Source organism: Aedes aegypti, chromosome 1 (assembly GCF_002204515.2).
Source record: "Aedes aegypti strain LVP_AGWG chromosome 1, AaegL5.0 Primary Assembly, whole genome shotgun sequence".
In the NCBI taxonomy this organism is placed as follows: Eukaryota; Metazoa; Arthropoda; class Insecta; order Diptera; family Culicidae; genus Aedes; species Aedes aegypti.
Genome location: NC_035107.1, coordinates 259265873 through 259281792, shown reverse-complemented (window position 1 = coordinate 259281792; position 15920 = coordinate 259265873).

The window sequence follows — 15920 nt, the reverse complement described above, 5'->3', positions numbered from 1 at the left end:
ATTCAAAACATGCCCGAAAACACATCAATATGGGTATAAACATCAAGATTTTTGAAGGTGATGCTAATAGAAATATTTACAGCGCAACTTATTTATACGACCACTGTATAGTAGGTTCCATGGGCCCTGGGGGATGAGGTCATGTTTCGAATTGGCCACATCTCTAGGAGCCCCTGGAATCTACTATAGAGTGGTTATTACATCATGTGGTTCTGAAAATGATCGCCATTTTCCAAGTCCCATGGATCTTATTGTTTATGGTAGAATGTGATTCTAAACAGATGGACGGACATGTTCCGAATCGGCCACATTCCCCGGGGCACCTGGAACCTACTATAAAGTGGTCATGGCAGCCGGTGATGCTGGAAATGCTTCGGAAAGCATAAACTTTAAAAATCATGAAGTTTATTGCCCATATTGATATGGTTCCGGATATGTTCCTAATTGACCACTTCCCCCAGGGTACTTGGAACCTTCTATAGTATAGTCTGTGCATCTAATGGTTCTGAATATGCTGCAGGAATCATCATTTTTAAGGTTAGTGTCCGCTTGGATATAGCTCCGTATAATATTAACATGATTGGAAATACAAACATGACTGATCATGCTTTCAAGAACCAGTTTTACGGTAATGGTCATATTTCTGAAGATTTCCAACCAATCTTAATGCTGTCCACTGGTGGCATTCAACTTCCTATTAGTTCTAGTTTCAAGGAATATTGCAAACATCTATCGAACTTTACACCGCACAAAAATACAAGCGACAGAAAAAATGACATTTGGACATGACCTCAGAAAATCCGGAACATCTCCGGTGTCCAGTGGCCAATATGCATGGCCAAGGAAGTTCCTAAAACTGGACCAAATTTGCCGTCGACTGCTTCCAGATGCATCCAATTTCATCCATTTTTCATAAAGTTATAAGCATTTGAATTTGGGCAAAATTTTGCCTATCTCAATCATTTTGCCTATCCCCTGTATATTGCCATATAAGAAAAACGAAGAATTTTATATGGAGACTGTTAGTATGTTGAAAAAATCGATTTAATGGAAACTCAATCAAGCGATTTCAACCAAATTATATCTGAAAATAAAGTTAAGGGCCTATTTTGCATGCTTGATGGATAAGATCACGAATAATTATGATGAATCATACTTTAAATTTCATGTAAACATCAATAAAATCAGTTTAACAACTACCGAAAAGTTAAACATTACATATAATTTGAAATTGGATTAGATGGAAAAATTGATGTGAAGATTTGCGAAAAAGTTACACGTCTTCTCAGTGAGAATCGAACTCACGACTCTCCCATCTCTAGTTGAGTATATCAGTATTTTTACCAACTTTGACGACCTGTAGCTAAAAATCCTGACGTGCTGGAAAATTTCTAAAACGGCATTAGATTTAGCAATCCCAAATCTACTAGAGACACATAATTTGATCCTTGAGACACGCAAAAATATAATTTTTGTTGCGCTGTATAATAGAAACTACATATAGCTTTATCATTTTTTTTTACCGGTTTTTGAGATTCTACTCAAGTACTCTTGGGTCGTTATGTTAGTAGCTTGCTCTTTCCTTCTAGTACTTCACAACTTTATTTTAAGAAATCATTATCGGTAGGTACTCGCTTTATGCCGTCTGGTGATCCACTTCTTTGGACAGGTCATCGTCCGGCTCATTCTTTGCTTTGTGAAGTACGATGTTGATGACGGGTTTCATCACAAGCAGGCATTTTTTTGCTATCAAATTGACCCTTCCATTTTCCCTGGTCGAATTCGACTTACGATCGAAAAACAATTACCCCGTAGATATTTTATTTGGATTTCGTACTCATCGTAATCATTATTACTCATAAAGAGGCACATACATGCAAATTAGTTTAGTTAGTTTGGTCTAGACGATGCATTAAGCTTCTTGAGCTGATCTGCAAAGAAAACCCCAACTCGTTTTCCTGCATTGTCCTCTAACTCGTAGGTGTGAGAGCCCAGTACTTTCTTAATCACGCAAGGTTCAAATTTAGGGGCTAGTTTCTTACCGAAACCTTCACCCTTATCAGAAAGATCAAAAGTTCTCTTGAAAACTCTTCTCCCGGCAACATAGCATGAACAGCCAGCGTTCGAACGAAGGTTGTAGCTCTTTTCGTGTCTTCGATATGCTGCCAAAAGGTTCGCATTTATTTCCTCAAATAGATTCTTCCTTTTTTTTTAGTATCATTCCAAACATTACATTCATTTCTTATATCTAGGTGTTCTGTGTTATTAGACAACACTATCATCCTAATTTGGTAAAACAAATTTAAGATTGATTTAACATTTTGTTAACAACATATTACATTTCAGTTGCCGTAGCAGTTCAGTTTTTTTACAGGTGAGTTGATTTCACCTGCTTATAAGAGAAAAAAAACGTTTTTAATATACTTAACCTAACTTAACCTAAACATATTACGCATTAATCGTGGCAATAGAAGATTGTAACGATTTTTGCCTGAAATTATTTATTATTTTATTTGACATTTGTTCCAATGTTTCAACATTGGATATTCTATGTAACTAATTGGTACTATACCAGGGAGGAAGCTTCAGAATCATTTTCAAAATTTTATTTTGAATTCTCTCCAGAGCTTTCTTCTTGGTATTACAGCAGCTAGTCCATATTGGTACAGCATACAACATGGCTGGCCTGAAAATTTGTTTGAATATCAAAAGCTTGTTCTTAAGACAAAGTTTTGATTTTCTATTAATAAGGGGATAGAGACATTTTACATATTTATTACATTTGGCTTGAGTGCCCTCAATGTGATTTTTGAAAGTTAAATTCTTATCTAGCATGAGCCCTAGATACTTAACTTCATCTGACCAATTTATTGGAACCCCTCTCATCGTGACAACATGTCTACTTGAAGGTTTCAAATAAAGAGCTTTTGGTTTATGTGGGAATATTATTAGTTGAGTTTTGGAAGCATTAGGAGAAATCTTCCATTTTTGCAAGTATGAAGAAAAAATATCCAAACTTTTTTGCAATCGACTACAGATGACACGCAGGCTTCGTCCTTTGGCGGAGAGGCCTGTGTCATCCGCAAATAAAGATTTTGGACATCCCTGAGGTAACTCAGGTAAGTCAGATGTGAAAATATTGTATAATATTGGTCCCAAAATGCTGCCTTGAGGAACACCAGCTCTCACAGGAAGTCTTTCAGATCTGGAGTTTTGATAATTAACCTGAAGTGTACGATTTGACAGATAACTTTGAATTATTCTAACAATGTATGTTGGAAAATTAAAGTTTTTTAATTTTACAATCAAACCTTCATGCCAAACACTGTCGAATGCTTTTTCTATGTCTAGAAGAGCAAGACCAGTAGAATAGCCTTCAGATTTGTTGGAACGGATCAAATTTGTTACACGTAAAAGTTGATGAGTGGTCGAATGTCCATGGCGGAATCCGAACTGTTCATTGGCAAAAATTGAATTTTCGTTGATGTGTGCCATCATTCTGTTCAAAATAGAGTGTCCATCCCGGGACATCCCGGGACAAAAAATCCCGGGATTTGACAAATTTCGGGATTTCCCGTTTCCCGGGATTTTATTTTTGACATCTCGGGAATCCCGGGATTCCCGAAATGTACGTAGAATTTGATGAAAACCACAAAATTCAATGAATAACGATGACATTTTTTCCTCACTATCAACCTTATTTGATAAAGAGAAAATCATAATGAAAAAGAGAATAAACGAGTAATTATTTGTATGAAAAGATCAATTTACCAAGTAACAAACACAGATTTTTATTTGTCTAGTTGCAAAGTTTTAATGCTTTTCTTTTCAACATTAGCCGTTTTTATAAGCTAAATAACAAATTTAAAAGTACACCTTAACTGCCGCAAATCGCAATTCAGTACCATCTGTAAAAAGTAGGCATTGAGAAAAGTTGACTTAGAAGTTTTCAATCTCGTTTTCCATACAAATATTCAAAAAATTCCAGGACATTGGAACATGTTTCGATCTCAATGAAACTGTCATAATTTGCTTTTCGCTCCGTTATCTTTGCAGGAAAAATATAAAGATGACCAAATAACGATTCACGATGCAGATACATGCGTTTACTTTTCATTATAGGACAATTCGACTTGGTGGGTGCTTTTTTCTAATTTTACTGAACAAAAAGTGATTTCTCGTTAGTGCAGCTGAAAGATCATTAGAAGATATAATTAAAACTGATATCAACTCAATTTTGACCAAAATACAGATGGGACTGACTTGCGATTCACGGCATCAGTAAACTTAAGTCAATAATTTTCAGTAGTTAACTTTTAGCATGATCTACATTAACTTCAATGATCTTTAACCGTTTATTTTGTTCTAAAGTTTTTATGACTTTTCAAATGTTTGAAGCAAATTGCTTTAAAATTATGATTTAAGTACAGAATTTGAAAAAAATCCATAGCAAACCCGAAATTAGTCAAGCTAAGTTTTGATTTTTGTTAGGTTACTTCATCAGAATAAGGAAGTCTTATCTGAAATGTGATTTGCTATAAAAAACATATTGGTTTGAAAAGTAACATTATCTGTTTATTTCATTGACAAAAATTGTATTGTTGAATTTGTACTTCCATTTCAACTGAAATGCTACTAAAAACTATAGTTTTATTGAAAAATTGATAAATCCCGGGATCCCGGGATTTCCCGGGACAAGCATAGATTTTTGTCCCGAATCCCGGGACGAGCAAAATGGCCGGGAAATGGACACTCTAGTTCAAAATAACCTTTTCAAAAAGTTTACTGATGGAGGAAAGCAAACTGATTGGACGATAGCTAGAAGCTTCTGCAGGATTTTTGTCTGGTTTTAAAATTGGAACAACCTTAGCATTTTTCCATTTGTCAGGAAAATATGCTAATTGAAAACATTTGTTAAATATATCAACTAAAAATGATAAGCTACTTTCTGGAAGTTTCTTGATGAGGATGTAGAAAATTCCATCATCGCCAGGAGCTTTCATGTTTTTGAATTTTTTAATAATAGTTCTCACTTCTTCCAAATCAGTCTCCCAGGCATTTTCGAAAACGTTCTTTTGATTGAGAATATTTTCGAACTCCTGAGTAACTTCATTTTCAATTGGACTAGTAAGTCCTAAATTAAAATTGTGCGCACTTTCAAACTGCATAGCAAGTTTTTGAGCTTTTTCGCAATTAGTTAGTAATAATTTGTTTTCCTCTTTCAATGCCGGTATTGGCTTCTGAGGTTTTTTCAAGATTTTAGATAATTTCCAAAAGGGCTTAGAGCCAGGGTCCAATTGAGAAATTTTATTTTCAAAATTTTTGTTTCTTAATTGAGCAAAACGTTTTTTGATTTCTTTCTGCAAATCCTGCCATATAATTTTCATAGCAGGATCGCGAGTGCGTTGAAATTGCCTTCTCCTCACGTTTTTAAGACGGATCAAGAGTTTAAGATCATCGTCTATAATCACGGATTCAAATTTTACTTCACATTTTGGAATTGCAATGCTTCTGGCTTCAACAATGGAATTTGTTAAAGTTTCAAGAGCATTGTCAATATCAAGTTTAGTTTCTAAAGAAATGTTAACATCAAGATTAGAGACAACATACGTTTCATATATATTCCAGTCGGCTCGTAAATAATTGAAAGTGGAGCTGATAGGATTGAGAATCGCTTCTTGGGATATTTGAAATGTAACAGGGACATGATCAGAATCAAAATCAGCATGAGTAATCAGTTGGCTACAAAGATGACTAGAGTCGGTTAAGACCAAATCAATCGTAGATGGATTTCTAGAAGAGGAAAAACATGTGGGGCTATCAGGGTATTGAATTGAGAAATATCCTGAAGAGCACTCATCAAATAAAATTCTGCCGTTGGAATTACTTTGAGAATTATTCCATGACCGATGTTTGGCATTAAAGTCACCAATGACAAAAAATTTTGACTTATTGCGAGTCAATTTACGCAAGTCAGTTTGGAGCAAATTAACTTGCTGTCCAGAGCATTGAAAAGGCAAATAGGCAGCTATGAAAGTATATTTACCAAACTGTGTTTCAACAGAAACACCTAAAGTTTCAAAAACTTTAGTTTCAAATGATGAAAACAGTTGATGTTTTATACGCCTATGAATGATGATTGCAACTCCCCCACATGCCCCATCAAGTCTATCATTACGATAAACAAAAAAGTTAGGATCTCTTTTGAGTTTAGATCCAAGTTTTAAATACGTTTCGGTAATAACTGCTATATGCACGTTATTAACCGTAAGAAAATTAAACAGCTCGTCCTCTTTACCATTCAGAGAACGAGCATTCCAATTTAAAATATTTAAATTATTATTTGGATCCATTAGAAAAACGTAATCCAATAACAATTTGATTTGTAAATTTTACACCTACTTGGACTGCTTCAGTCATAGTGGTGGCTTTGAACATTGCATCAATCATAAGATTCAATTGTTCAGTTAGAAAATTAAAATCAGAGGCAGACATGTCATGTGATTTCCCATTAGAATTTCCGGTGGACGAAGAAGCGGAGTTACCTGTGGCGGTAGGGTTTTTTCCATTTGATTTGAAACAAGTAGAATGGGTACCCATGGATCGAACAGGGGAGGAGTTCGAATTTCCTGCTACGATATCGGCAAAGGATTTACCGTGGGTAGATACATTCGAAATTGAAAGATTCGAACGGCTACCCGACGGATTAAATTTAGTTTGTGAATGAGCATGATTATGATCTTCCTGATGGGTATGATTCATGATCAAGCGATCGTTAACTGAAAAATGAGCATTGTTCGATACTCTACCAGGCAAATTCCGGAAACGACCGTTACCGTAACGGATATTATCTTTCATCTGCCTGGCACGAGCCTCAATGACCCTTTTGCGTGAAGGACAATTCCAAAAATTGGACTTATGGTTAGCCCCGCAATTACAGCATATGAATTTGGTGGTATCTTCCTTCACTGGACAGACGTCCTTAGCGTGAGAAGAACCTCCGCAAATCATGCATTTAGCATCCATGCGACAATTTTTTGTACCATGACCCCACTTTTGGCACCGACGGCACTGAGTGGGGTTCTGGTAATTTCCTCCAGGTTTCTGGAAATGTTCCCATGTCACACGGACATCAAACATAAGTTTTGCTTTTTCTAAAGCTTTAATATTATTTAGTTCTTTTTTGTTAAAGTGAACTAAATAAAATTCTTGAGAAAGCCCTTTCCGAACAATGCCAGATTGGGTTCTCTTTTTCATAATGATTACTTGGACTGGGGAAAATCCAAGTATATCATTTATTCCATTTTTGATCTCTTCAGGTGATTTATAGTCACTTGAGAGACCTTTCAAGACAACTTTGAACAAACGTTCAGTTTTGTCGTCATACGTAAAAAAATTGTGCTTCTTCTCTTCAAGATGTTTGAGAAGAAGTTCACGATCTTAAAGAGTTTCCGGCAAAACGCGACAGTCTCCTTTCTTTGCGATTTGGAAGGAAACCTTGATTCCCCTAATGGAGTTCAAGATCTCCTGCCTAAATCCCGCAAATTCGGAACAACTGACCACTATAGGCGGCACTCTTTGCTTCCTCACTTGAATCAAAGAGCCTGGGCTAGAGGCTGCTTCGATTTGGTGTTCGGAAAATTTGTCTAGAGCATCGAACTGATTGCTCATTTCGATACAATTATTCATTTCACCCTTGGAAGAATGTTCGCATTCCGGGGAAACGTCCTTTCTTCCATTCTTGCCACGTGTAGTGACAATTTTAAAAACCCACTTTTTTGGAAGGAAGTAGTGAATTCAGAGATTCACCCTTCCTTTTGTTTGTTGTTGATACCATGTTTAGTTAATAAACGAAAGAAGACGTGTTCTTCGAGAGGTTTTTTCCCAAGACGGTGTCCAAGAAGGATTACCACCGCTAGCTTTCGCCAACGGGTCCAACGAAAAATCGAAGGCACGGGTCCAAACAAGGATCGTAAAGGGATCAATAGTAGAAAAAATAGTACTGAAAAGTACTGTTTTGGTAGCACTGAAAAGTACCGTTTTTAATTTTAGCACTGAAAAGTACTGTTTTTGTAGCACTGAAAAGTACTGTTTTATTGCTTTAGGTAGTTTTTAAGAAAACTTCCAAGAGCAGAGAGAATTCGTGTACGCACAGCACGAAGGTACGATGCGCACTGTATAGATTCTTCCTTGAAACAGATTTTTCTGTCTCATCCATTATGTTCGCTTGCGTTACGTCTCTCATATGAGAGTATTCTCTTCCGTCTGAAACTTCATTTCGTCCAAATTGGGTAAAACGCGCCTGCTTCGTTTTGAACGAACGACGTGCTTTAGGACGCTGTTTTTTACCCGAGATAATAGAAAATTTATTATTATGCTTCTCTATACATTTTTAGTGATTTCCTGGCAAAAATCGTGGAAAACTCGAAAAAACGTTTTTCGTTGTAATTTTGTGTTATTTTCTAGGTCATTTTTAAGGTCGATGAACAACAAAACTTTTGAAACTATCGCCGAGAATCGCCTTATGCACTCCCATATTTTGTATTCCATGTGAAAAGAAGAGTGTTGAATTTATCCTTAAAAAGCGTATTGAAGGAAATAAATTTTACAAATGCACATTTTTCGGAAAAGCATGTATATAGCAATAACATCTGATCAAACGCCAAAATGCAACGTATATTCAGGCATGATTGCTCATGTCTACGCGCGTACGGCTAACGCCTAGATCAAGTGGCGCGTTTTACCCCGCAAAAATAAAAATGCAGGTAATCAAGCATTTTTGAAAAATGGATTTCTCAACTCCAGAAAAAAGTAAATGGATGGCTGTTTCTACTATTTGATAGAAAAAAGAGCTAATAATAATGTACTTCATAGCTAAAACGCTTCCTTCCTTAGGCGGCGCATTTTGCCCCCAGTTATCCTACTAATGAGTAACATATGCAATGTTGAAAGATTGAAACAAATGTCAAATAAATTTATTAAAAAAATTAGTCAAAAATCATTGCAATCTTCTATTGTCGTAATAAATGCGTTATATATTTTGGTGAATTGAGATCAAGTTGATTGAACGCGTTTTTTCTCTTATTAGCAGGTGAATTAACTCACCTGTAAAAGCTCTGAACTACTACGGTGAATGAAATGAAATATGTTGTTAACAATAACTTGATTTAGTTTTGTCAAATTATGAAATTATAGTGTTACCGTACATAAAACACCTAGATATAAGAAATGAATGCATTGTTTGAAATGATACTAATAAAGAAATTAAAAATAAATATTCTTCATCCTTTTTTCACATCAATTCACATCGATTTCCTCAAGGCAATACCGAATCGGAAGCAAACAGGTAAGACATCCTTTCTTCTTTCAATTCCTCCCCGAAAAGAATAACTGCACTGCTTTCGAAATGTACCCCCTCCCGGATATGAAAAGCACACTATTTACGGTCCGGCTTAAGCCGTCATGATTTAACTGGCCACGAGTGGCACCACATTAAGGGGCTCAGCCAGCAGGCTTCTTCTGCTGTGTGGAAAGCGAGGACCACGACGACGACATCGAGGCGGGCAAACGACAAAAATGACGACGGAAGGCGGCGACGATGACCGGAATAATAAATATCGGGATAATACGCTGCTGGGATGCGAAAATATGCGGACTTATATTTACGGGTGGAATTTTTTCCCGTAATGTGAAGAGGCTACGGAAGGATCAAGTGGCACATCAAGTTACTGCTGGACCATGTTTGGGTGCTTTATGTGAATTTGGTTGGGATTCCGTGACATTTTCGATAGCTTTAGGTGCGAATTATACAAAATAGACTATAGTTAAAAGTATATGCAAACCAAATTTTTATTGCTGTAAACTAGCAAAGATTTATTTATTTTTTTATGTTGTTTGGTGCTATTGGCAACTTTCACTCTTTCCAATTTGCTCCGAAAAACCATTTAATCCTGCTCTCGATACCATTTTTATCACTTACCTGTAATCGCACTTGAGCGCATGTTTCGCCGCCATTTGATATCTCCGTCCTCCAAGTCTCACCACATGTAGTAGATCCACGAGCAGTAGCAACATTTCGGACATCTAACCCGTTCATATAGTCGCGAAAAAAGGGTTTTTTGTTTTCATTCACAAAACATCCGACGACCTTGGTCCCAGTGCGTTGCCATTCGTTCATAGAAAAAAGTTGACTTCTCTGTCACGAATCCCCATCGCACATCCATGTGTAGTGACGCCATCCTTGTGACCAAAACCCCCAAAATCGCTTTTAACCCTGCCAAACCCCGGCATGTCACTATGGGCAGTTTTCATTTAGTCTGGCGGCCAAATATGTGTTTGTTTTTGTGTATATTTTCGGACAAACGGTATTCGTTCAAATGGAATTCGGTAAACTGGCTTTTTCGGCCAGTTGGCGTTCGGTCAAATGGTTCTATGCAAACCTTAGAGACTGAAGTGTATGAATTGTATTCTTTATTTTCTAAGCTCTAATCTGTATCAATAGAACCATTCAAGGTTTTTCTTTGATATTTCAAAAACATCCTAATAGAATTATTTACCATGATTAATACTTTGTTTTATTTTTTGGCCACCTGATCACCCAAAGTGCATCCACAACAGAGAGTTGCCAACTTTTACCGTTCGACGTCCGGAGCGAACACGCTTCCAAAATGGTGTTATCTCTTCGGTGGCTTTGGGCCCTGGAAGGGTGGACCCGGGGGACAATTTACCCGGACCAAAGTGATAAAAACGTGATGACGCCAATGCGAGGTGATGTGCGAAATGCTGCTGGGTGGCTTCAATAGAGGTACCGAGGATGAATGAAAGTCGTCGGTTGTTCCAACGAGGGCAACGATTTGCCGATCCCGGGCAGGTGAATTTGTGACTGAATTTGAATGGAATTTCATTCGGTTCAGAGTCGTAAATGTTGACGATGCCACAACAAAATCCGAACGATAACGTTTGATTTACAACACGGGTGATGTTGGAAAATTGACCAGTCAATTTTACGATGTTGTTCAACCGTTTGAGTTTGAATTGTAACATGGGAATTGGTATGAAAATTATTTGTAAAATGAATAAATATATCGTATATCCATATATATTGTCTTCCCTGTCCTTCTGTCTTTCTAAGAAAACATTATAACTCCAATTTTTATTGAGACAGTTTTCACTAAAGAAATTCTGTCCTTCTATCCTTCTGCCTTCCTGACCTTCTGTCCTTATGTCCTTTCGTCCTCCTGTCCTTCTGTTCTTCAGGCTTTTTGTCTGTCCTTCTGTCCTTGTATCTATCTGTCCTTCTGTCTTTCGTTCCTTCTGTCTTCTGTTCTTCTGTCCTTCTATCCTTCTGTCCTTCAGTCCTTCTGTCCTTCTGTCCTCCTGTCCTTCTGTCCTTCTGTCCTTCTGTTCTTCTGTTCTTCTGTCCTTCTGTCCTTCTGTCCTTCTGTCCTCCTGTCGTTCTGTCCTTCTGACCTTCTGTCCTTCTGTTCTTCTATCCTTCTGTCCTTCTACCTTCCTGTCCTTCTACCCTTCTGTTGGTCTGTCCTACTGTTCTTCTGTCCTTCTGTCTCTTTGTTCTTCTGCCCTTCTGTAAATCTGCCCTTCTGTCCTTCTGTCTTTCTGCCTTTCTGTCCTTCTGTCCTTCTGTCCTTCTGTCCTTCTGTCCTTATGTCCTTCTGTTCTTCTGTCCTTTGGTGCTTCTATCATTCTGTCCTTCTGTCTTCTGTCCTTTGGTCCTTCTATAATTCTGTCCTTCTGTCCTTCTGTCCTTCTGTCCTTCTGTCCTTCTGTCCTTCTGTCCTTCTGCCCTTCGGTCCTTCTGTCCTTTTGTCCTTCTGTCCTTTTGTCCTTCTCTCCTTTTGTTCTTCTGTTCTTATGTCCTTCTGTCCTTCTGTCCTTCTGTCCTTCTGTCCTTCTGTCCCTCTGTCCTTCTGTCCTTCTGTCCTTCTGTCCTCCTGTCGTTCTGTTCTTCTGTCCTTCTGTCCTTCTGTTCTTCTGTCCTTCTGTCCTTCTGTCCTTCTGTCCTTTTGTCCTTCTGTTCTTCTGTCCTTCTGTCCTTCTGTCCTTCTGTCCTTCTGTCCTTCTGTCCTTCTGTCCTTCTGTCCTTCTGTCCTTCTGTCCTTCTGTCCTTCTGTCCTTATGTCCTTCTGTCCTTCTGTCCTTTGGTGCTTCTATCATTGTGTCCTTCTGTCTTCTGTCCTTCTGTCCTTTGGTCCTTCTATCATTCTGTCCTTCTGTTCTTCTGTCCTTCTGTCCTTCTGTCCTTCTGTCCTTGTGTTCTTCAGGCTTTTTGTCTGTCCTTCTGTCCTTGTATCTATCTGTCCTTCAGTCTTTCGTTCCTTCTGTTTTTCTGTCCTTCTGTCTTTCTAATCTTCTGTCCTTCTGCCTTCCTGTCCTTCTGTCCTTCTGTCCTACTATCATTCTGTCCTTCTGTCCTTCTGTCCTTCTATCCTTCTGTCCTTCAGTCCTTCTGTCCTTCTGTCCTCCTGTCGTTCTGTCCTTCTGTCCTTCTGTCCTCCTGTCGTTCTGTCCTTCTGTCCTTTTGTCCTTCTGTTCTTCTGTCCTTTTGTCCTTCTACCTTCCTGTCCTTCTGCCCTTCTGTTGGTCTGTCCTACTGTTCTTCTGTCCTTCTGTCTCTTTGTCCTTCTGCCCTTCTGTAAATCTGCCCTTCTGTCCTTCTGTCTTTCTGCCTTTCTGTCCTTCTGTCCTTCTGTCCTTCTGTCCTTCTGTCCTTCTGTCCTTCTGTCCTTATGTCCTTCTGTCCTTCTGTCCTTTGGTGCTTCTATCATTGTGTCCTTCTGTCTTCTGTCCTTCTGTCCTTTGGTCCTTCTATTATTCTGTCCTTCTGTTCTTCTGTCCTTCTGTCCTTCTGTCCTTCTGTCCCTCTGTCCTTCTATCCTTTTGTTCTTCTGTTCTTCTGTCCTTCTGTCCTTCTGTTCTTCTGTCCCTCTGTCCTTCTGTCCTTCTGTCCTTCTGTCCTTCTGTCCTTCTGTCCTTCTGTCCTTCTGTCCTTCTGTCCTTCTGTCCTTCTGTCTTTCTGCCTTTCTGTCCTTCTGTCCTTCTGTCCCTCTGTCCTTCTGTCCTTTTGTTCTTCTGTCCTTCTGTCCTTCTGTCCTTCTGTCCTTCTGTCCTCCTGTCGTTCTGTCCTTCTGTCCTTTTGTCCTTCTGTTCTTCTGTCCTTTTGTCCTTCTACCTTCCTGTCCTTCTGCCCTTCTGTTGGTCTGTCCTACTGTTCTTCTGTCCTTCTGTCTCTTTGTCCTTCTGCCCTTCTGTAAATCTGCCCTTCTGTCCTTCTGTCTTTCTGCCTTTCTGTCCTTCTGTCCTTCTGTCCTTCTGTCCTTCTGTCCTTCTGTCCTTATGTCCTTCTGTCCTTCTGTCCTTTGGTGCTTCTATCATTGTGTCCTTCTGTCTTCTGTCCTTCTGTCCTTTGGTCCTTCTATTATTCTGTCCTTCTGTTCTTCTGTCCTTCTGTCCTTCTGTCCTTCTGTCCCTCTGTCCTTCTATCCTTTTGTTCTTCTGTTCTTCTGTCCTTCTGTCCTTCTGTTCTTCTGTCCCTCTGTCCTTCTGTCCTTCTGTCCTTCTGTCCTTCTGTCCTTCTGTCCTTCTGTCCTTCTGTCCTTCTGTCCTTCTGTCCTTCTGTCTTTCTGCCTTTCTGTCCTTCTGTCCTTCTGTCCTTCTGTCCTTCTGTCCCTCTGTCCTTCTGTCCTTTTGTTCTTCTGTTCTTTTGTCCTTCTGTCCTTCTGTCCTTCTGTCTTCTGTCCTTCTGTCCTTTGGTCCTTCTATCCTTCTGTCCTTCTGTCCTTCTGTCCTTCTGTCCTTCTGTCCTTCTATCCTTCTGTCCTTCAGTCCTTCTGTCCTTCTACCCTTCTGTTGGTCTGTCCTACTGTTCTTCTGTCCTTCTGTCTCTTTGTTCTTCTGCCCTTCTGTAAATCTGCCCTTCTGTCCTTCTGTCTTTCTGCCTTTCTGTCCTTCTGTCCTTCTGTCCTTCTGTCCTTCTGTCCTTATGTCCTTCTGTTCTTCTGTCCTTTGGTGCTTCTATCATTCTGTCCTTCTGTCTTCTGTCCTTTGGTCCTTCTATAATTCTGTCCTTCTGTCCTTCTGTCCTTCTGTCCTTCTGCCCTTCGGTCCTTCTGTCCTTTTGTCCTTCTGTCCTTTTGTCCTTCTCTCCTTTTGTTCTTCTGTTCTTATGTCCTTCTGTCCTTCTGTCCTTCTGTCCTTCTGTCCTTCTGTCCCTCTGTCCTTCTGTCCTTCTGTCCTTCTGTCCTCCTGTCGTTCTGTTCTTCTGTCCTTCTGTCCTTCTGTTCTTCTGTCCTTCTGTCCTTCTGTCCTTTTGTCCTTCTGTCCTTCTGTCCTTCTGTCCTTCTGTCCTTCTGTCCTTCTGTCCTTCTGTCCTTCTGTCCTTCTGTCCTTCTGTCCTTCTGTCCTTCTGTCCTTCTGTCCTTCTGTCCTTCTGTCCTTATGTCCTTCTGTCCTTCTGTCCTTTGGTGCTTCTATCATTGTGTCCTTCTGTCTTCTGTCCTTCTGTCCTTTGGTCCTTCTATCATTCTGTCCTTCTGTTCTTCTGTCCTTCTGTCCTTCTGTCCTTCTGTCCTTGTGTTCTTCAGGCTTTTTGTCTGTCCTTCTGTCCTTGTATCTATCTGTCCTTCAGTCTTTCGTTCCTTCTGTTTTTCTGTCCTTCTGTCTTTCTAATCTTCTGTCCTTCTGCCTTCCTGTCCTTCTGCCCTTCTGTTGGTCTGTCCTACTGTTCTTCTGTCCTTCTGTCTCTTTGTCCTTCTGCCCTTCTGTAAATCTGCCCTTCTGTCCTTCTGTCTTTCTGCCTTTCTGTCCTTCTGTCCTTCTGTCCTTCTGTCCTTCTGTCCTTCTGTCCTTCTGTCCTTATGTCCTTCTGTCCTTCTGTCCTTTGGTGCTTCTATCATTGTGTCCTTCTGTCTTCTGTCCTTCTGTCCTTTGGTCCTTCTATTATTCTGTCCTTCTGTTCTTCTGTCCTTCTGTCCTTCTGTCCTTCTGTCCTTTGGTCCTTTTATTATTCTGTCCTTCTGTTCTTCTGTCCTTCTGTCCTTCTGTTCTTCTGTCCCTCTGTCCTTCTGTCCTTCTGTCCTTCTGTCCTTCTGTCCTTCTGTCCTTCTGTCCTTCTGTCCTTCTGTCCTTCTGTCCTTCTGTCCTTCTGTCTTTCTGCCTTTCTGTCCTTCTGTCTTCTGTCCTTCTGTCCTTCTGTCCCTCTGTCCTTCTGTCCTTTTTTTTCTGTTCTTCTGTCCTTCTGTCCTTCTGTCCTTCTGTCTTCTGTCCTTCTGTCCTTTGGTCCTTCTATCCTTCTGTCCTTCTGTCCTTCTGTCCTTCTGTCCTTCTGTCCTTCTATCCTTCTGTCCTTCAGTCCTTCTGTCCTTCTATCATTCTGTCCTTCTGTCCTTCTGTCCTTCTGCCCTTCTGTCCTTCTGTCCTTCTGTCCTTCTGTCCTTCTGTCCTTCTGTCCTTCTGTCCTTCTATCCTTCTGTCCTTCTACCTTCCTGTCCTTCTACCCTTCTGTTGGTCTGTCCTACTGTTCTTCTGTCCTTCTGTCTCTTTGTTCTTCTGCCCTTCTGTAAATCTGCCCTTCTGTCCTTCTGTCTTTCTGCCTTTCTGTCCTTCTGTCCTTCTGTCCTTCTGTCTTTCTGTCCTTATGTCCTTCTGTTCTTCTGTCCTTTGGTGCTTCTATCATTCTGTCCTTCTGTCTTCTGTCCTTTGGTCCTTCTATAATTCTGTCCTTCTGTCCTTCTGTCCTTCTGTCCTTCTGTCCTTCTGTCCTTCTGCCCTTCGGTCCTTCTGTCCTTTTGTCCTTCTGTCCTTTTGTCCTTCTCTCCTTTTGTTCTTCTGTTCTTATGTCCTTCTGTCCTTCTGTCCTTCTGTCCTTCTGTCCTTCTGTCCCTCTGTCCTTCTGTCCTTCTGTC